This window comes from Podarcis liolepis, assembly GCF_965112155.1.
Source record: "Podarcis liolepis genome assembly, chromosome: 9".
NCBI classification, from domain to species: Eukaryota; Metazoa; Chordata; class Lepidosauria; order Squamata; family Lacertidae; genus Podarcis; species Podarcis liolepis.
Genome location: NC_139564.1, coordinates 37,273,956 through 37,297,188, shown reverse-complemented (window position 1 = coordinate 37,297,188; position 23,233 = coordinate 37,273,956). Strand labels below are relative to the sequence as shown.

General features: G+C 41.3%; 1 long non-coding RNA gene across 2 annotated transcripts; it reads left to right on the top strand.

Annotated features, from left to right (window-relative positions):
• The first annotated feature begins 1,557 nt into the window (after positions 1 to 1,557).
• On the top strand, positions 1,558 to 18,824 carry LOC310714673. Of its 2 annotated transcripts, XR_014529953.1 has the most exons (7): positions 1,558 to 1,663; positions 5,790 to 5,886; positions 7,105 to 7,225; positions 12,126 to 12,165; positions 15,328 to 15,438; positions 16,970 to 17,030; positions 18,151 to 18,824. It is a non-coding gene; the product is annotated as an uncharacterized lncRNA (long non-coding RNA). The 2 variants fall into 2 exon arrangements; XR_014529954.1 differs by lacking the exons at positions 1,558 to 1,663; positions 5,790 to 5,886; positions 7,105 to 7,225 and adding an exon at positions 11,558 to 11,631.
• The last annotated feature ends 4,409 nt before the right edge of the window (positions 18,825 to 23,233 follow it).

Sequence of the window (23,233 nt, the reverse complement as noted above, 5' to 3'; positions counted from 1 at the left end):
TGTCTAATAGAGGTGCTGCCTTGTTCTTTGCCTCAGGCAACAAAATGTCTTGAGCCAGCCCTGCTGCTAGGGTCAGCTGTTCAGAAATCCCTGTTATTGGCTTGTGCCTAAACACGTCACTCAAAAATGCCCCACTGGGTTTGACATGTGCATAGAGGTTTGCGCATGTTTACTCAGGCTGCATATACATAACTTTAAAGCATATTCAAAGTGCAGCCTGCACAAACCCCGGGAACTGTAGAATTGTAAGAAGAGTTGCAGTTCCCAGCACCCTTAAACTACAGTGCTCAGAATTATTTGAGGGGTGAAATGTGGTTTGAATCTTCTTTAAATATATGGTGTTAAGCAGCATCAGAAGTAAGCCCTGCTGTATTCAGTGGAGCATCTTCCATACTAAGTGCACTTGAGACTGCAGCCTATTGCTCAGGAAGGAGAGTGTACAGCTTGTGAATTGCAACTAGAGTTGCAGACTCCTGAAATTAATGGATTCTGGTACTGGCTAGGGTCTGGAGGTGGAGTCCAGAGAGGGCCAATTCAGCTGCAGAATCTAGTGGCTCTTGGCGGACCCAGGAGTAGAAAACAGCACAGTTTTAAAAATGTTGCAGAAGATGCTCAGGAGTGACTTTGCCTATTGCTTTTCAAACAATTGTCAGTACCTCCCCCCACTGCTTAGTTTGAACTCTCAACAGGTGTGTCACTTGTTTGATGGGACTCTGAGACTGTCAGCTCCCATTATGTGCTGGAGCTAGAGAAATGAGAACATGCACATAAGGCACATGGAGATAAGGGTGGGTAGAGCATCAAAAGTCCCGGGTTCAATCCCTAGCATCTCCAAGTAAGGCTGAGAGAGAAAGAGCCCTGACTGAAATCTTGGAGAGCCTCTGCCAGTCAGTGTAGACAATACTGAGCTAAATTGAACAATGGTCTGGCTCAGTATAAGGCAGCGTCCTATGTTCCTAATTCACACAACTCTCCTGGAAAAATATCTAGTCTGCTTTTCTTTTTATTACAACCTGGTTGAAGTTTTAAAAACATAGATTGAGGACTCCTATATATTAAGGGAAGGAGCCAAAAATATATTTTGATGATTTTCAAGCCAGAAGATATGAAGTGGTCAAACAGCTGCCTAGACTCTATAAGCTGTAAGGTTTCATGTGACATATTTTACATTTCAATTTTAAGGTTTTGGCTCTTGGATGAAAAATAAAATACCTGTAGTGTCAAAACCAGTCTTGAATACCCGCTAACCCATCATATTGCATATTTTACAGGAATACACAAATGTGTTTTTCTCATATGACTTCCTTGGCCAATCTTGATTTAAATGGCAGCATGAGTTCTTGGCAAATGTTATGTGGAAGGGACCAGGTGAGGGAAACGAGAGGTAGCCAGCTCAGCAACACATTACCCACAGAGGGAAGTTAGGGCAGGGAACTAGTTCTTAATGCTCCTTATCTGCATACCCTTTGTTCTCCATTACATAACTGCTGCCTCTTGATGCATGAACTGAAAATATTTCTTGTTTAGTACGCGATTTCCATTAATTTTGTTTAGTTCCTCTGCCAAGCAAAGCAGGAAGTACACTTTGAGTGCTGGGATGGCTGTAGCTATGCTCTCCAGAGAACAGATGTCAAGGGGAGACAAGAGTAAACACTCAAAAGAGGTGAGCAGTTTTATGTCTGGCCAGAAGAGGAAGCAGAGACAATGGTTTTTGTATTGTTTAAATGGTTTTCAAAGAAAATTGGTCTTCAAAAACAAGGCATTAGCAGCTGGGAAGGTATCTTGCATAAAACCACAACTCCTGCACAACTTCAGTTTATTTAGGAACATAGAATGCTACTTTATATTGAGTTAGATCCCAACTCCATCAAGCTCAGTATTCCCTACACTGACTGGAAGCAGCTGACCAGGCTGGCGGTATTCCCAGCCCTAGGGGACCGGGTGGCGCTGTGGCCTAAACCACTGAGCCCCTTGGGCTTGCCGATAGGAAGGTCAGCGGTTCAAATCTGCACGACAAGGTGAGCTCCCATTGCTCTGTCCCAGCTTCTGCCAACCTAGCAGTTCGAAAGCATACTAGTGTGAGTAGATAAATAGGTACCACTGTGGCAGGAAGGTAAACGGCATTTCCGTATGCTTTGGTTTCTGTCATGGTGTTCCGTTGTGCCAGAAGCAGTTTAGTCATGCTGGCCACATGACCCGGAAAGCTGTCTGTGGACAAACGCTGGCTCCCTCGGCCTGAAGCGAACTGAGCGCTGCAACCCCATAGTCACCTTTGACTGAACTTAACTGTCCAAGGGTCCTTTAACCTTTTATTCCCAGCCTACCTAGAGATGTTAAGAGATTGAATCTGGGACTTTCTGCTTGCAAGGCAGGTACTCTCCTATTGAGCTACGACCCTTCCCCAAATTTCCTGAAAATTTCAGCAAAGTTTCTTCATAAATTGAATTATGTAGTACAAAATGCCGGACGGCATGTCTGCTTAAGGCATGTTGGGAGATAGGGGTGTTCTGATAAGCTGGGTCAGCTCATCCACTCTTTGCTAGCCAAAGGGTATCCATGCAAACCTGCACCAATCCTCTGGATTGGCCTTTTTGGACCTATGGGTCAATTAGCCATCCAGAGAAATTGTGGGCACCACGCGCGCACACACACATACACACACACACACAGACAGACATATACACCTCCACCACCACCACCGCAGCCAAGCACACCTTTTCTACTCACTATAGTAGAATGTATCTTTCAAGCCTCATTTCACCTGAGAAGAGGACCCTCTGGGTGCCAGAGAAGACATATTTGGTTTTTGTGTACTAGAAGGTGCCATGTCTGTGAGCCCTGCTCTAGATAGTACAAGTAGAAGGGCATGCAAAATACGTTCTTTGTTTCCCATAGGTTTAACAGGTAACCCAGGTCAGTTGTGAAAGCTCTACCATTATCCCATGAACACGGCAGTACTTAAAGTTTTATTTTTGCTGGGGTAATTTAATTATTCCTGCACAGTTTCAGTTTGGCTCAGCTCATTTTTTGTATTGTACATTCTGTACTGTATGTTTCATTAATAATAAAAAAAATCATGAAAAAAATGCATGAGAAATATTCCTTGGGTTCCATAATCTTTTCCAAAGACTATTTCTGAAAAGGTGGATGAAACATATTTTCAGCTACACAAATTCCTTTGGCTTGCACTTCTCATGAAGACAGTGGAATAGATAGCAGGAGATGTTAATGCCTTCCTGTCATAGTCCTAACAAAGCTTGCCTGCCAGTGCCAGGCCAGTATGAATATGTCTCCAGCACATTCTCTCTTACGTAGAATACACTTTCTTGCTAGTGGGTAGTACTTAAATTGAATGTTAGATATCACCAGGCTTATATTTGATAAGTGCTTTGATGTATGCTGTATATAAAAAGCTTGCCCTTGACCACAGGAGTCATTCACAGAAAAGGCAGGGTAACAATACATTCATCCCCATAGCATCCTCGAACTTCCATTGGAGGGATTGTAATCCAAATTCATTCAGCCTTTCCTTTGGAAAGCAAGGCTCTGTTTTTGTTTTTTTAAAAAACACTATTTGGCAATATTTGTGATGGTGCTTTTAGTGTTGACATTTGTAAATAACAGATATCCTTTCTGCTGTGGTTGAATGTTTAGCACTGGAAAGGGCAAGGGAATATCACATTGTGAATACATGCTTCCTCTCAACAATTCCATCTAAAGCCTGAACAACTAAAAACAATGGGAAAGCTTCCATTAGCACCTGTATAATGAAGCTCAACTCATTTGCTCTTCGTCTTCCTGCTACAGTTACTGCTACTTGAGAGGTGTATTTCCTGTGAATTTCTGCATGATGTGTGCAGCAAAGGGAACAAATCCCTCCAGTATCATTAAGAGGGCAAATTATGATGCTGAAACTTGGGAAGGCATGGTAAGCATCATCATAAGAACATAGGAAGCTGCCTTGAATTGAGTCATACCAGCTAGCCCAGTATTATTTAGCTTGTAGCAGCTCTCTAAGGTCTTTCACATAATCTACTAGCTCAGAGTTTCTAGACGCCCAAGACCCATCACCCCACTCAGCATGACCAGTGGTCAAGACTGATAGGAGCTGAAGTTCAGAAAGACCTAGAGGGCCATGTGTTCCCTACCCCTGCACTAACGGAAGTCAGCTTCCCTGGAATTAAAAATACTACAAGTCCAACACCAAACACATTGGTGCAACTATATTGCCAAGGGTTTAGCGGTAGGGTAAGAAGCATGTGACGTGAGCCTGTTTAATAGTCCTTTGATGAAAAGGAGAATCACTGAAGTTCACTTAACAGCACAATCCTATGCGTGTTTAATTCAAAGTACATTCTATGCTGGTTGTTATACACCACCCCAATCTCCACAGCCATGCAGGATTCCAGGGTTACAGGCACTTTACCCAGGGTTCATGTTTCCTTTGGAAATGAGGCACAGTGGAGACTGTGGTGTCTTTATGCTATATGGTTTATTTACACATATATACACCCGAGCCTACAATGTAGGGGTTCAAAGCATTCTACTCAAAGCAGGTTCTGTCTCTCTCGTGGTTGCAACATTTAATCCAAAACTTCCAGCCCCATAGTGCTCTAAGTCCTCTTTCTCCAGCTCGCAAATTCCTTGCCAAATGCAACAAACTCTCCTTCAGCTTACATCCTTGCCCACTCCAGTTCTGCCCCTCACTCCTGCAACTCTGCCTTTTGTCGCCTGCAACCTATCTCTCAGCCCATAACTGGGCTCCACCTGCCTGTGTCCAGTTAGTCTTTGCCTTCTTGATGGCTTCCTTGATGGGTCAACACCCTGCCTTCGTTTGCTTAACGACCTGACCATTCAGGCTGGCCTGAACACTGGAGGATTGGTTTGGCCTGTGTTTTGCAAAGCCAAACTCAGGGTCTGGCAGCCGGGGATTAGAAGTGGGGGTCCAGAGATTAGAAGGTGGGTCCAGGCACCCCACAAACTATAGCACAGGTCAATGGGCTAACTTCAAAATAGTGTGTATAGGATTGCAGCTAAAACGTGCTAGTAGCAGACTTTACAAAAAGTTGTGTACAAGTACATTTATCTCAATGGTTAGGAGACATTCAAAACATTCAGATAATACACAAATGATGCTGTGTCTGAGACATGCAAAGTAAAGGTAGATAGCTGTAATTTTAACTGAAGTATATGCAAGCACTGGATGACCTAGACCATTTGCAGTTCTTTGGAATACTACAGCAAAGGTGAATTAAAATGATTAATCTGAAGTATCTCAGAAAACATTGGATCAACAGGCAAGTATGCCTTATCTCTCTTACCAGTCAAGAGGAGTGGATATTAATTATTAACAAATGTAGGATGGAAACAGCAGATGAAAATTAAAACTCCTAAGATGGTTGAATTCCATCTTAATATATCCTCGAAGATCATGTAATCACATCTGTTAATGGGCAACCTAAGAATGCTACATTTCCTGAGTGACAAAATCTAAATGACCTCAAAGATACAGTCTTCAAAGAGTTTACGTAATCCATAATTAATGGACGTGTTTAAACAGTTCAAAACTCTGGAGGTGAAAATAAAGCCGATCTATGTTCACTACACAAGTATGACCACAGCACTGAAATGATTAAGTCACAAATAGCCTTACATGCATTTTTGAGCAACTGGCTTGAACATTGCAGCCTGGTATCTTTTTTCAGTGTTTAACCTATATAGATGGAAGGCAGACTCAGATCAGATCAGGTAGATTCTATGTACCATTGCTTCTGTAAATTTCTTTACAGTGTACCATGGCAAAGCTTTCCTAGTGTTATTATTCATTGGAATCAGACAGAAGCCGCCCTTGTCTTTTAATCAAGATGAACTTGAAAGGTGAACATTGTAAGTGGCAGAAATTATTTATAATTTTGGTAATAAAAGTTTATGTCCAACATTCCAAATTTCATACATCTGCTCTGGTGCTGGCCTTGAGATATAAAACAATTGGAAGTTTCCTTTAGAGTGGGCATTAGTTGAAAGGGGATAAATCAGAATGATAGAGTTCATAGCCATTCCTAGCTCACAAAATTTCCATATTAACATCTTCACCTCAAACATAAATGGTTACAAAGTTACAATGAGGACAGTTGCATTGGCCTTTGTCAATTGAGCTTAATGATGGAAATCCAGACAATGGAACATTTACCTACTGTGGAGCGTTAAAAGAGGAACAATTTCAGAATCCTTGTGCAGAAGACCCAATTAAAAATTTATGGCCAACTGTAAAACATAAAGTGATATTTGACAGTCTTTCTCTTGTTCTCCTTTTACCGAAGTACAAAACAATGAAACATAAGAAGTCCTCTCACCCCCAACTACTTATAATGAAGCCTTTTTCATAGATCAATGGGAGCTGTACAGAGGATTAAAAATGTGTTTCAGGGTTGTATTTGTTTTATCTGTAGCTCATGCTATTACAAAGGCTGGGATGGCATAACAGAACAAAAAACATAATGTTTTTTACAGTTATTAAGCCCTAGCCATAGTTATCAATTTAATTAGGGCTGCAGTTCCTTCATTCCTTTACCTGGGAGCAAGCCCCATTGAACTCAATAGGACTTGCTGTTGAGTAGACATGAATAGAAGTGTCTATTGAATGACATTTGGGATTTAAAGCACCACAGCTTTAAAGCACGTTAAAAGTAAATGTATCATTACATAAATTTTCATGGGTTACCAAAAAATGATGCAATCTGATGAAGCGAGCTTTAATGCCCAAATAAGCTTGTGTCATAATAAATTTATTAGTCTTGAAGGTGTTAGTACTGATCTTTTTATCGTTCTGCTAAAATTGTGCTGTGATCTACTTCACAGGGCTGTTGTGAAGACAGTAGACTGTAAAAGACTTCAGAATTTGGTCACCTCCACACCATACATTAAATGCATATGTAAGGCACATTGCCTCTCTCAAAGAATCCTGAGAAATGCAGTTTGCAATTCCCAGCAGCCGCAACAAACTACTTTCCCCAGGATTCATTGGGGAGGCCATGTCTCTGGAGGGAAGTATAACATTACTGAAGGGCAGCAACTAAGAACATCTTTCTGCTTCCTCCCTCTCAGCCTGTTCCCCACAGTGGGCTCCCCCTTCTCTTCTTCATCTGACAACAATTATCACCCCAGCCCCGAGCCAGTGATGACACCAACCCAAGACAGACATATCTCCCTCCATAAGTGGATACAGGTATTCCTCACTGTGTACCATTTCACAGTGCTTCCACGAACAAACATAGGGCCCTGGTCCATGACAAATTTTCAGAATTAGGAGAAAGATTGCATTTCAGTATTCACAACCCAAAGGCAAACAACAAAAGCATCCTCAACTGCAAGCCAAAATCACTGTAGTGATAGGAAAGGGCCCGTATGCTCAGACAGGGGTCTTGAGTGGACTCGTTCTGCCAGTGCAGAAGGGAGAGAGAACTAAGCTAGAAACCTCATGTGCTGGAGATTTGACTGGTTCAGTAAACTTAATATATGGCGATAATTGACAAACATGTTTTTGCTGCAGTTTCCTAACCTATCAATCTACTGAGGAGCTTTTAGGCTAGTGTCCTGGTATGTTGTCAGCAATTCCTACAATTTTCAGCAGGACTAGCTGATCTTACGAATCACAATTATTGGCCATGACTAGAAAAGTATTGCTGAAAACAAGCAAGGTCTTAAGAAACTGAACAAGTGGGTGGCAGGCATGCACTTTATAGAGCTAGGCATGGGCTTTGGCAAGTTCTGAAACAGACCAACTATAGCCACAATGTGATATCAGGATGTATGTAAAACGGGGATGTATGTAAAAGGGGGGGGCAGTGTGATGCCTTCCAGATGCTGTTGGACTACAAATCCCATCAACCCCAGCCAACACGTCCAATGTTCAGGAACAGTGAGAGTTGTAGTCCAACAACATTTAGAAGACATTACGTTGGCTACCCCTCTTCCAGCACTCCAAAGACTCCACAGCTAGCATGATATGCTGCTGTTTGCCACACCATTTGGGTTGTCTAATAGTGTGTGAGTATTCACACACCCAACTCATATTGGCTCTTTTACAGTGTGCGCTGGAGTTGAAGACACTGGTCCCAGTCCTAAGATGTTGGCAAAGGATCGCACCCAAGGATCACCAATGAGGAAGGATGGGACAAGGTTGTTTGAAGCTGTAAGCACATATATGGGGAATGGGGAAGCAAGAAAAGGACTCAGTCCAGTCTCCAGTCTTGTTTCTCTGACCCCACCACAGATTATTAGTGCTGCCAGAGATGTCCATCCTTATTATTTGTTTGGCAGTGTCTCTTCAATACAGATGTGCCATGTGAAAATGCTGGATACACAGTTCTTACTCATCCTTCTTTGATATTTCTAGCAGGGGATAGTCTAGTCAGGAATGAAAATTGGTTTCTGCTTTTGCATCACTCTTGCCAAATCATGGCAATTGTGTGGTTTCAAGCCCATATCTAATATAGAGAAGCTGTATTTCATGTTAGCCTTTTTTGGGGGGAAAGTGATTAAATCACTGGACAATTTTCCAGTTTTATTATAAATTTTTAACTATATGGATCAATTTCAGGGTGTGTCAATTTCAAGGTCTTGAATTAAAGCTGTATCATTGTCAGACAAGCAGCCTATAACCAGAAATGGTTATTCTCCATCCATGTTTCCAATTACTGAATCTAATATATTATTAAATTAGCCTTTACCCAAAAAGCATTGATTCTCTGCACAAACATCAGCTTAGACTGTCTTGTAAACTGCACATTGTTTTCCCTTCTGCTTTTAATTTCATCAAAGTAGGATTGATTTTGTCATGTAGAAGAGCTAACCCCAGCAACAAATCAGGTTTTTGAAACAAAAGTTCATTGTAGATACCATTTCCCCCCCTTTTGTTGAAAATGTTTATTTTCATTCTTTGCTTTAGTTTAGACTTGGCTTATGAAAAATGCAATGTTTACTGTTGCTTATATTGCTCTTTAATGTAGCTAGTTTTGTCTACAATTACTACAATATTCAAAGCAAATGTGGTAATATCATGCTCAAAATCTCTTGGACAAAATTACTATCCAGACATGAATCTTATGGTGTGTCCTAGTGAAAATCTCAGATTCTTAGTCTAATTCACTTCAGAAGTTGGTCTGGAGGGTAAAATGAGGCAAATGTGCTCTTGGGATGAGGGCAAGAAATATACTCTAAAATAAAAATTAAAAATGGCTAAACACAGCTATTTTCTGGTGACAAGAAATCCAATGAATGCATGGATCTTTCCATGGGTTCCCGTATCAGGGCTTGGTTGCTCCATGTTTTAAAATGCATACTTAAATCTTGCTATTCAGATTCTCTATGCAGGACTCACTGGACTCTGGATCAGGACAGCTAAAAGTTTGCTAACTGCTTTTGAAAGACTAGGGCTGTCATTGGTGTAGCCAAGGGGCAGGCAGGTGATCCCCTAGACCAAGTAAAACAATATAAATACTTAACTAACCAACCAACCTCGTCAGTTTTGCCCCCACCAACACAAGTCCTGTCCCCCTAATCAAGTCCTGCTTCCCCCAACAAAAATCTCGGCTACACCCATGAAGGTTGTTATTGTTCTTTTAAGTTCTTCAACAATACAAGGGAGGCCTGTTTTACAACCTGAGCCTGTGTAGGATAGTGATTTTTGACTGTTGACCTTGAACCCAGCAAACCAAAGTTCAAACACCCATGTCAGAGGAAGAGTGGAGCCGGGGGTCGTCAGAAAGAGACAGTGGCGGGCTGGCGACATTTTGACTTGCTAGGGCTGCAGAGCAGCAGAGGTCAGGTTGACAGGACTCTCCCCTGTAGTGCAGGGAGTATAGTGACTTGGTCCTGTTGCAAGAATCTCCAGCTCAAGACCCCCAGAACCTTACACACTGCTGCTCAACTGTGATGTCAACTGGGCAATCTTGGGTCAGTCGCTTTCTCTCAGCCTAACGTTATTTACAGGGAAGTTGTGAAGATAATATTGGGGAGTCTGGGAGTGTAATATGCTACCAAGAGCTCTTTGAACAAAAGGCTGGTATGCATGTAATGCTCAAACTTGTGTGCAACAAGCAAGCCATTGTGTTATAGTGGTTAGATTGTTGAAATAGGACTTGGGAGTCCAATCCCCAGTAATATCTGAAGGGACAGTGTTATTTTTCTAGAAAAAGATGTGCCGGAACTCGCCATGGACACCTCCCTTGTTCTCTTATAATGGCAATGGCACCCACCAGAGAGGTGGCATCACTGAATTCCAGTGAGTTCCAGGTGAGAAAAAAGCCCTAGTCCTTAGATATTGCTTGGATGCTAAAGCTTTTGATGGACTGGTTTTATGGTGTATTTACCATGTATAGTTATTGTTGTCCCTTAGGATAGCTTGCTGGTGAAGGGTGGGTTATCAATATTACAATCAGTCAAGCAAGTAAGTCACTTTATTCGTAGAAGTGACTCTAAACCACTTAACACAAGTAAACTGACCCCCAGCACCCCTCACCATCGGCCAATACTGGCTGAGGATAAGGATAGAGGACTCTTCCTATCTCTTTCCTGTGTTCGTTTAAGTTATAGGTCTGTTTCATCCCTCCATTATTTTATTATTATTATTATTTGGCAGACTAAAAAAATGAAAAGATGCACGAAAAATTCACATTTAAAATTGTACGTGTATTTATTTATCCCGCCCTTCCTCCCAAAGCAGCTCAAGGTGGTCAACACTTTATACATATTCTTCCCCAAAATACAGAGTTTGGTCAATGCATCCCCCCCCCCCCAATATTTGTACTGCTCCATGGTTGCCACATATTCAATTAGTTTCTACACAAACTATGGCTTTTAGAGCAGCGTACACCCGTACTTTGGAACACTGTTGCCACTGAAATTAGGCAGGCACCCAGAATTCTAGGAACATATTAAACTGTCTTATACTGAGTTATGCCATTGGTCCATCTAGCTCAGTATTGTCTACACTGATTGGCAGTGACTTTCCAGCGTTTTAAGCAGGAGTCTCTCTCAGTCCTAGATGTTGAAGATGAAACTTGGGGACTTCCTGCATACAGGGAAAATGCTCTACCACTGAGCTATGCCCTTCCCCAGATTCTGATGTTTTTCTGCCTGCTGAAAATGTTTCTGTTTCGCCAAGCATTTCTAAAGAATTAATTTGATTCAGAGCTGGTCATTTGTTCTGCACATTACAGTTCGATAATTTTATGGTGTTTTAATGATTTTATTGCACACCACCATGCTTTCTCTTTTTTTACAATGAATAGGCAGTTTAGAGGTACACTTGCAAATAAATATCTATAAAACATTCCTCATAAAATATGCATTTTTGTGTGCATTTCTTGAACTGAAAGTGCATCATGAAAGTCAAAGAGCATAATCTGATTGACAGCTTTATTCCGATCTGCATATAGGTCCAGGATCAGCAAATGAGGTCAATTGACTTTAAAATGAAGACTGAATAAATTTCTCTTCCATCCTTAGCTGGGCATTATGGGAGTTGTAGTTCAATAGCATCTGAGGACTGGAGGCTGTGGGAGAATGATGCAGACATGGAACCCTCCACCTGTACTTTTTGTTGTTGCAGGTTAATTACTGAAAAGATATGTAAGTGTGTGCCCTTAACACACATTACAACGCTGGAGAGTAAGGACTGCACAATTAGACACTTTAAAATTACATTAAATTCAATTGGCTTGAACTTATTGCATTAAAGTCAGTGTAACAAAAAGTGATTACAGTAATTGGATTGAATCATGTTCTTAATTATTACCTAGGATTATGTATTGTCCTTAAAACAAAACAAAAAAATCTAAGTACAGATGGGTTTCAGTATTTTTTCCATACCAACCTTAGAAAGTCATGCCCTCCCTTCAGATGTCAGGGAGAAAAAGAATTACAGAACTTTTAGAAAACATTTGAAGGCAGCCCTGTTCAGGGAAGTTTTTAGGTGACATCTTTTATATATATATATCACTGGAAGCCGCCCAGAGTGGCTGGGGAAACTCAGCCAGAAGGGGGCAGGGTATTATTATTATTATTATTATTATTATTATTATTATTATTATTATTAAAGCCAGTCACTTTTATTCCCATTTTAGAGTTCGTGAACTGAGGCTGACGTAACTGAATTGCTAAAAGGTGAGTCAACAGCTCAGGCAGGGCTTTGAATCTTTTATGTTTCATTTTGCTTTTGTAAAGTCATTCCCAATCAGTTTATTGAAAGCACAAAAGCAGGTGAGCTTTACTAGAAGCCTGACAATGCCATGAGACAGAAACTGATACATTATTTATATTTTTATTACTGCTCAGAAGGAATTTTGCTATCAGATTCCTTTATAGCATGTATAATGGTTGAATATTGTTATAGCCATTTCCTAGAGGCCACACAGGTTTTTTGGTTTGGTTTGGTTTTACGTGTGATTTAAATATGAAAAGAGAGTGGGGGAAACAGGTTAAATTATTGTATGTCATTTCTTTTTGAGGCTGGCGGCCTAAAGTCAATGGGAAAGGCTAATGATTTACTGCATGAGCAAGTTAAAAATGTATGCACTAATACATTTTACTGCCCTGTATATTCATGCTTTATTCCTCTGGCTCTTAAATAAAGTTTTTTTAAAAAAACAAAAACCACACACACACAGAGAGAGTTTTCTACATTTAGAGATATCTCCTGAAAAATTGCCCTAACAGATAATAGAAGAGTTAAGAAAATGCAAACATACAATTTTAAAGTACCGGTAACCTCTTTGCAGCTGTGCATCTTTCCCCTTGTAATATGGGAGTGGAGTCCTTATCTTCCTATTTCCATAATGAAAGCTCCCCAAGCACAGGCCACCGTGGCAGATTTACAGCCCTGGAGCAAGAGAAGTGACAGGCATTTTAATATGAACGGAGATATGAGGTCTTTAATGTACAGTGATGTCACTTCTAACAAGGTAGAAAGTGGGGGCGGGGATCGGATGGGACTTTTCATCTGTTTGTTTGTTTCTCCTTCTCACTCCAGTCACCAAAGCAAGTGAAACCAGCCCACTACGTCAATGACCTTTTTTCAACAGGGAAAAGGTCGCAAATAACTGATAAAATAAGGGATGAGATTCTGCTTATTCAGGTGGAAGGCACATGCTCAGGTTAAGGGAAGGAAACAAACCTACCTTGGGAATGCATTAACCACAGTAAGGTAAAGCCAAGCATAGTCTCTAGACAGAACTTACTTTGGGAGCATGTAAGGGCAAGACGTGGTAATGAATGTCCTCAAGGGAATATTAAAATGAATGTTATTGAATGTTGACCCTCTTTTTATTATTCTTTTGAACATCCTGGATATGGCCTCGGAACTTCTATGTAGTCTGATAATCCATCTACTGGTCAGAGAACAGGAGTGGCTGGTGCAATAGGGCTGTGTTGCAGAGCCATCCTCCTGACTTGGAATAGGCAAATCCATCAAGTTCTGTTTCTTCTTGTTTCTCATTTTCCTCTGGTCTTAAGTCCAGTCCTTCCCAATTTCCACATCAATCTGCAACTTTTCAAGAAGTCCTCATGGAAATCCACTGGCATCTCAGTGCACAGTTCTTCTAATACTTTTGCAAAGCATTCCTTCCGTAACATAATGCATTTTTGTATCTCCAATACAGTGGTACCTCAGGTTACAGACACTTCAGGTTACAGACTCCACTAACCCAGAAATAGCACCTCGGGTTAAGAACTTTGCTTCAGGATGACAACAGAAATTGTGCGGCGGCGCGGCGGCAGCGGGATGCCCTATTAGCTAAAGTGGTACCTCAGGTTAAGAACAGTTTCAGGTTCAGAATGGACCTCCGGAAGGAATTAAGTTCTTAACCCGAGGTACCACTGTATATGCATTTGTATGCACACTGGATATGCACTTTTGAAAATATTTCTTGGCTGAGTCAATGGGAGAAAATGCCTGCTCTGCAATTTTCTGTGGGCTGTGATGCACCAATTAACATTTACCCAAGTGCTCTTACAGGTTTCCCCAATATGCAAAACTGTTTAGATTCTGTGATCTTTCAGCCCCTCCCCAACCTTCTCTCCTTGGGAAAAGTTAATGAATGAATGGGTCAGTTGACAGCCTGTGGGCCACTTGGGTGCATTGCTGCCAGCTTTCTGGACTTCCATGTCAGTATGGATTTCATTCATTGTATGATCCCAAAACTGTGCTTGTGGCCTTGCTTGACAATCTTTCTCTAGAAACTGACAGGCAAACTTATACTACATTGACCCTATTAGATCTTTCTCTGGCCTTGGGTACATATGACATCAAGAGGTGTTAGGGACACAGTGGTGGGACCTGAGAGGCATTTGCATGCCAGAAACTCAATTTGTTCTCCAAAGAACGTTCCCAAAAGGTAACAATGAGTAATTGTGCAATGTTCCTCTGGAACCTCCCTTATGGAAAGATTCATAGGTGTCTCATTGTTAGTTTTTACTCTCTCTAACTAGGGCCAGATTTAGGTTTGATGAGGCCCTAAGCTACTGAAGGTAATGGGGCCCTTTATATGTCCAGCTGTCCTTTGTCAAAAACAAATTGCTGCTGTTTTTTGTGTTGAATATATGCTACATGGTAATTTATGGACCTAATAGGTATCTTGGGTGCCCTGCTCGGCGTAGTTCATAGCTTCTCTGAGTTCTTCAAGCCCCTTCGCCACGGCAAGTAGTGCTATGGGCGGGGGGGTTAGGTTGTATGCTGAGACCCTTCCAATCCCTGGATCTAGCAAGTGTTCAAATCTAATCAAAGCTTCTAATTCTCCACATGAAACACAAGCCTTGGGTATGCGCCTGGAACCCTGGAATCTCACACTGCTTGGAGATAGGTGTGGTGTGCGGCAGCATAAATGTTCTATGCAACTATAAAGCTTATTGAACAGCACAGCAATACCTATTTTAGTAGCATTATTAACAGTAAAAATATAACCAGCCACTTAAAATTAAACCAGGGCTCTTCTTTCCAAACAAAGCAAGATCTTGTCCCTGCGAAGCAAGTGAATAGTTCACCAGAAGCGGCTTAGTCATGCTGGCCACAGCTCCCTCAGCCAATAAAGCGAGATGAGTGCCACAACCCCAGAGTCAGTCATGACTGGACCTAATGGTCAGGGGTCCCTTTATCTTTACCTTTACCCTTGGCTTAGGCTATGGCTGTCAACTTATTTGGCAATTATTTTTCTGGGTAAACATGCATAGGATTGCACTGTTTGCTTATCATTACTGTTTATTACATTGACCTAAATGTACATCCATTCAGTGAAAAGCGTCTTCTTTCCATTTTCTCTCTCACACTAACAGCTATCTTGAGAGATGCTTAAATCTCTGGGCATAATGAATGAAAACGTTCGACGGGACCACAAGAACATTTCCAGATGGATCACACCCGTGGCATGCTGCTGCAGATGGAATGTGTTTCAGGAACTGTAGCTCAGTGTGCTGAATCTGTTTAGCAATTAGAATGCCTATGTTGACAAAGACAAAAAAATAAAAATAAAAATCAGCCAAAGATAGTAATGAGAGACTATAGTCATGGCTCCAGTAGAACATATTATTAGCATTAACCTTAGCACTAGGTCATGCACTGTCCCTTCTAATGAGTGATGTTAGGGCTTCTCTGACAGGCTGATTCCAAGCAGAAGAGTAACATAACCTTTACTATTTGATTATGCCAAGAGGCATATATGAACTGCAGAAGGCTAGACAAGCCTAGCCCTGTATTATAAAGAATAATTTGATTTCCATCCTATTCCCTTCCCTGGCCTTTTAATTTCCTGCCAGCAAAGGGGAGTCCAACAGTCCAGTCGTATACACATGAATCTGGCAGTTAAATCCCATCAAGTTCTACGAGACTTACAGTCCTCGGCGGGTTTACTCAGAAGTAATTTCCACTATACACAATGGGACTCGTTCCCTGAGTACCAGGTGTGTGCATAAGATGGCAGCTTAAATCTAGGATAGGTATGCACATGATTACAGCCCTAGAGTCTCAGAGTACACACTCAAGAGAATTGAATGTGGGTGAAAGAATACAAGAATGCTTTGGCATCTTAGAGGCTGATTTGTTGCAGCATCTTTGGTATTCAAGAGCTTACTTATCTGATTGATTGATTGACGGCATTTACATCATACTTTTTTCTCCAAGGAGCTCAAGGTGGTGTACATGGTTTTCCCCCTCCTCATTTCATCTGCACAACAACCCTGCAAAGTAGATTAAGCTGAGAGGCAGTGGCTGGTACAAAGTTACCCAGTGAGCTTCATAGTTGAGTGGGGATTTGAATCCTGGTCTGATACTCTAATACTCTAACCACAAAACCACACCGGCTGATGTACACAATTGTGGTTGTCTGTAATGCAGGCATTGTAAGTGTAGGTGAACACACAAGCACAGACATACACTGGATACTTGAGGAAAAAGAAATAGTTATAAGGAAGGCTGAAAAATCACACCCAACACTGGTAGGCAAGCAAAGAATTTGCACAGCATCACAACATTTGAGTTTTTATTTTAATTTTTTTTAATTATCACATCTACATATCCAATAACCAAAGTAGTAAACAAGCATGAATCGTCTAATCCTAAACTGCACAGATAGTATACATAAATGTTAAATATTCAGTTTGACCAATGTACCTAAATATTTACTTGAAGCCACATCCACTCCATACATCCATAAAACTTTTAAAATAACAACCACAAATATCAAGTCATTAATGGTTTTAAATTCTAAATGCCATTATAAAAATATTATTTAAGTAATATGCATGTGATATTATTTTTGTTTGTAGTGAGTTGGCCAACCAATATCTTTGAGCAATTAAATCTGCCAGGGTTTAAGATGTGCTTATTATGAATATTATTTGACAAAGAAGTGATTGGACAGGCATTGTAATCTTCCTTGTAAATCTTCCAATGCATTTTTTAATGTATGTGCATTTTTAGCAATGTCCCTGAGCTTATAGTAAGTCTACCTGAAGTCATAGGTGGAAAGACTGTCCTACAGGTATGTTTTTTGTTGACCACGTGCGGAACGACCTATTTGAATGAGCTACAGCAGCATTATTGTGATGGAAGTGGGGTAAGTCCACACTATTAGCTTATTGTAATAGTATGCTTGCTTTGTGCTTTAAAGCCGCCCTGAGCCCAGCTTCGGCTGGGGAGGGCGGGATATAAATAAAATTTATTATTATTATTATTATTATTATTATTATTATTATTATTATTATTACATATTGCATTTTGACAATGAAGTGAGATGGCAGCACAGGAGCAAAACCTGCAAAACTCCCTTGTGATCTTAGCAGAAGCAGAAGCTCATTAATGCCTAAATAGTGGCTGGGTCCATCTCTTTTAGTCCCACAGATTCCAGTAAAAACATGGCAGCCATATCTCTGCAGTAACAAGAAATCCAAATAGTATATCTGCTAATATTCTATAGCAGATCACTTAATTCAGTATACAGGCAGCCCACCCACCCCATCCCATTTATGCACGTTCAATATGTGCACGACTGTGTATAAGCACATCGTGCCAAACCTGAAAGTGACCCGGAATCGTCCTAAAGACGGCACTGAAATGGGGCAGTGTGGGGTGTTTGCAGCTACATAAGGGAGCTGTTGTATTACAAAGCACTACATAGAAGCTCTCCATGCTGTCCAGGCAGTGATGGCCTTATTTCAGATGCCCTTCTTAATCAGTCGTATTGGAGGGGGAGGAAGAAATACCTTTGAGCTGCTTGTAAGGAAGAATGAGATTGGCTGAAAATAGAGTGTAAGTCTGTCTAGTGTTAAAGCTCTGATGTTGTGTTCAGCAAGAAATCCACTCGGATCAATGCCATCCAAACACAACTATCAATAATCAGAAGAATGTATGACAAGAACTAATGTTTTATATCACAAAGTAGGTCTTGTTCACACAGTTAGCTTTTGGATTCTGGGCAAACAGGCTGCTGAATAAAAGTGACAACTGCTTTTTTATGCCTGCTTTTAATGTAATTGCTTGCTGCCTTTAACCCTGTTTACTGTATATTTGGTTAATTTAAAATATTGACTGAAGTTTTTGCTTGCAAAGCTCTGTTCTGTAATGCAGATTACTATGTATCTAAATGGGCCTTTTTGCCTTAGATCTTCCTACCAGAGACCCTCTGAAAGATGATCTTTGTTTTGTTCCGTATCAATACCCATTTTCCAGCTGCACGCAAGATGACAGTAATACATTGCTTCTTTTATACAAGGCAATAAATGACCTTAATAATGTAATACTTATTTAAGGGGGAGCATAGCTTGTTAAACTGGGAAAAGAATGAAGATCAAGAAAGTTCCAGAGATGTTGGCAACTGTCTTTCTCAAGACAATGGAGTGCACCTCCAGGGGTGAAGTCAAACCACTGGGAAATCACAGTGCCTGCTGTGGCTGCAGAGACCGGTAACTCATAACTGCTGCCTTCTGCATTGTTATTTCTGCATAAGCAGCACTGAAGTGACATCCTTAGGGCGCAAGCCCAGGAACTGTGTATGGAGGCCCTGGCCTGCCCAGATGACAAGAGCTCATTGATGTGGGCCAAAGGAAAGCAGAGCAATATGTTTGGCACCAGTTGCTGGAAGGAAGCATACAAGACTCCATCCAGCCCTTTTCACACTGTCACAATTCTCTGAGATGGGAAATGTGATGACTCATGATAGGGTATTCTCAAGAGTGGCACCCCGACTCTGGCATGTCCTCCATTCTCAGGTGCAATCAATATCAACACTAATTGAATTTTGACACATTTGTCCATTCTTCCAAGCATTTGCCTTGGCTAATGTAGTTCTGCTGTTGGCATATTGTCTGATTTGAGATTAAATAGTATTTAAATGAAATATTGTTTTATTGTATATTAGTGGTATTCCTCACTCTGGGATTGTGTGAATTATGAAGAGCAGGTTATAAATAATTTAAACAAACATGTATATATGCAAACTGGAGTTGACCCAATGGGTTCCCATGACCTAGAATCTTCTGGGGCTGTGTGTGCATACGGAGCTATTTTCTTCGGCATCAAGTTTGACTTGTGCACCCAAGGAGTTTTGCGTGCACATTCTGTGGCACACGTACATTGGTGTTGCACCAATGCCTTTCCTGCTGCTAGGGCTTCACTTCTAAGAACCTGGGCTTGTTTGCAACTAATGGTGGCTAATATTTACTGAAATCAGCTGAACGTTGACAGGAATATATAATCAATAATTTCAGAAAATAAATTAAGCCATGTGACAATGTAGCAGCAACCTTCCTTATTCAAATCTGAATAATGAAGAAGAGGGTGACAAAGAGCAGCAAAAGATGGGGGTTCGAAAGCCTTGGTTTTTTACTAATTAGAGCTCTGGAAAAAAATTGTCATCATCACTGGACTCAGCCCTGAAACACAGAAGCAAATGAACAGCCCTGGTTCAATTTTCAGTTTGTGCTTTTGAGTCAGCTCTGGGGTTGCCTTTGATATGTTACGTGCTCATGAACTTTCCATCAATTATAGATGTGAACTTTTTCACTCTGCTGAGTTGTTTGTAAATACTGTGAGGTAGCTTTGCCCCAGATCATACCAACTTAGAACTTCAGAATGGGGGGGGGGACCACATACAGTGGTACCTCAGGTTACATATGCTTCAGGTTACATACGCTTCAGGTTACAGACTTCGTTAACCCAGAAATATTGCTTCAGGATGAGAACAGAAATTGTGCTCTGGCGGTGCGGCGGCAGCAGGAGGCCCCATTAGCTAAAGTGGTGCTTCAGGTTAAGAACAGTTTCAGGTTAAGTATGGACCTCTGGAATGAATTAACTACTTAACCTGAGGTACCACTGTACAAAGTTATATGAAATTATCTTCTCCTACACCTATGATTGGCTAGTCAGTTTTGATATGTTTATATTTCTGTCCATCTGCCCCTTTATCCTTTCACCCCACCTGAATCAAAGCCATTCATAAACTCTCCCCTCACCTCCGCTTAGCTAGTAATAACTTTGCCGTGAAAACTTTTCCAGAGTTCACTCATGAAAACCAAAGTCTACTGTAAACGCTCCGTGCAAAGTTAGCTGTGCGCTTGAATGATTCCCACAAAATGCTAACAATATGGAGGCAACTGAGGTAACCCACTATCTGTTGCAGGATAGACAGACTAGGTAGCTAGGAGTGGAGGCAGAAAGTTTGCAAGAGTGAGAATTGCCTGGGAATGAAGGAGAGAGACGATTCAGAACCCATGTAATTTGCACTTCTTGAAACATTACATAAACCAAAAGGAAGCTATCCTACAAAATTCACGCTTCTCTGAATTTTGCAATGCAGTCAAGCAACTAAATATTGTGTAAAAATGTGTACAGTGGTACCTCAGGTTACATACGCTTCAGGTTACATATGCTTCAGGTTACAGACTCCGCTAACCCAGAAACAGTACCTCGGGTTAAGAACTTTGCTTCAGGATGAGAACAGAAATCGTGCTCTGGCGGCACGGCGACAGCAGGAGGCCCCATTAGCTAAAGTGGTGCTTCAGGTTAAGAACAGTTTCAAGTTAAGAACGGACCTCTGGAACGGATTAAGTACTTAACCCGAGGTACCACTGTACATTGGGCAAAATTGGAGACAAAAATATGTTTTATTAGGTAAAATGTGCACTACAATAGTAAAGCCTATTTAAAGCACATTTCGTTCCTCCCCTCAAAGCATACAGGGAATGGTAATTTACCCTTCATTGCGCTACAATACCTAGCACACTTAACAGACTACAGTTCCCAAGCTTCTTTGGGGAGGTTCTTTAAATGCAGGGTGGAGTCAAAGACTTTCCCAGCTCTGACTGGAGAAGCTGGGGCCTTTTACATTCAAAGCATGTGCTCCGCTCATTGAGCTAAGGTCTTTCCCCTAAGTATTTTGCCTCTGTCCTGGATGACTGAAAATAAGCTGCGAGTTTCTGCCAATCAGAATTTTAGATCAAGAATACCTTAGTATGTGGTTGCATCATTCAGGCAGCCTGGCTAATAGCTGATGATTAACTAATATATTCCATTCTAATTGATGTTTCAAACCCAGTTAATATTACTGATTTTTCAAATCAGGAGCAAGATGATTATCAGACAGTCAGCTATTTAAAATTGTTTTCTGAATGTAGGTCAAGTGTTACATTTTCCTGGCATGCATTTGTTATCACTGCTGTTGTCGAGTAGACTACAACACCTATGCAGCTAGGGTAATTCAGAGATTTAACGGCTCTTGTCTGGTGCAATCTCCTTTAATTTCAGGGTGAGGATGTTTCTAATTAACCTGTTTCCAACAGGTTTGCTTTGAAGTCCCTGAAATACCTTGGGACAGTCCAAGAACTCAGAAATGCCAGATGTGTTCTAAATCCTGCTTCCTCCTCCATCAGGCTTAGTGGCCTAATATATGTTTTTGCTGTATAACATTATCAATTGCAACAATTGGGTTATGTATGCTATGAAGGAAAGGGAACTCGTTCAGTTGATCCTTGCACTAGACTTGTACATGCTTTTGGGGTTTCATCAGTAATTAGGATAATGGACTTGGTCTTGATTTTCAGAAAAAAACAACCATAATGCCTTAATGTTTTCTATGGCAGCATTCTGGGCAACATATATTTTAGCTTTCACATCTAAATGATGTTTGTTTTGTGGTCTTGACCTGCCTGTCTAGATTAGGTAGCATCCCATTTAAGAAGGGGTTGGGTGGAGGGAGACAATTTATTATCAATACATTAAATAGCCTCCTCAGTTTATTAATAGCTGTATCCATTACAGAAATGTTTCTGAAGTCTTTCCTGCAATACTGGCATTACTGCTAGCTAAACTATGACAATTTTTCCTGCTATCATTAATCTAGTGAGCTCACCTTTAAAATGTCCATCTTTTTGGCTTTAGTCTCCCCTTTGGCATTTTGCCAGTAACTTTTTGCTCTTTTAGCCTTTTTTTTTAAGCTACCTAAGTGGATGAAGTAGGACATGCACAAGTCTTCAGATTCACGTTAAGTGGTTTTCAGAAAGCAAGGAGCAGGAGCAGAAATGTGAATTTCATAATGGAAAAAGGAAGGCTCCGGGCTCCAGAATGTATCTGTAATCATTTACGCCCCACGTGGTAGTATGTTTTGGATATGGAGCTAAAAATTGCTGTTCCACTGCAAAAAAAATGATACTAATAACTCATTTGAAAGTGTTATATACAATAATACCCAGCCCAGGCATAATTTCTCACCAATTGTTCAAGACTTTCATACAATTCTGTAGCAGCTAAAAGGTATGGCTGAATAGGACATATTTACTGAGTTCAGAAACTTCTGTGTTCCTATTTCTCCCTGTTACGTACACTAACCTAAAGCCTAATGGGGTTGGTGGAGAACTAAAAACATGGCTGCCAATTTCACTAGATCTTCTTGTAGCAATTGGTGCTGAAGTTGAAATTGTTTTCCATATAAAAACTGTTTGAAGTAGATGTTGTTGTTTCTTTGATTTTTGCTGATTTATTCTTTAAAATAAATATTGCCTTTTTTCATAGGAAGCTATCTTACATTGGGCCAGAACATTAGTCCATCTAGTTCTCTATTTTCTGCACTCACTGACAGCAGCTCTCTAGGCAGGAGTCTACCTGAAGGTACCAGGGATTGAATCTGGAACCTTTGGCATGCAAATCAGGTGCTCTACTACTGAGCTATAACTCTTCCCTTTGCAAAGCTGATGTTTTCTCTTTAGAATAAGAAGGCGCTATGATGGAGTCCAGATTATGCTTGGACCAGGGAGGGACTATGGGTGTTATGATGGTGGGCCAAGCAAGGATGTCTTTAAGGGGAACAGTGTTGGAGGAAGTCTCTCTGGCACTTGGTGTGGGGTGCTGAGGGGTGGGGCAAACCACCCGGCTGCGCACACGCGGCACCCCTACGGACAGCACTCAAACGGCGCCCGTACAGATGGCGCACATGGCGCCCATACTGACAGCGCGCATATGGCATCCATTCCATTGGTGTGCGAGCAATGCCTGTACCAACAGCGCATGCGCGCCCTCGACAACCCTACAGCTGGGGGGAGGCAGCGGGCAGACAGCGCAGAGCCTGCAGGCGCCTGAAAAGCATGGCTTGGGCGCACTGCAGGCCCTGCGGTGAGTGCCACGCACCATTGTGTCACTCCCCCCTCAGGGTGACACCTGGGGCGGCCTGCACCCCCCCACCCCTCTTTGTATGCC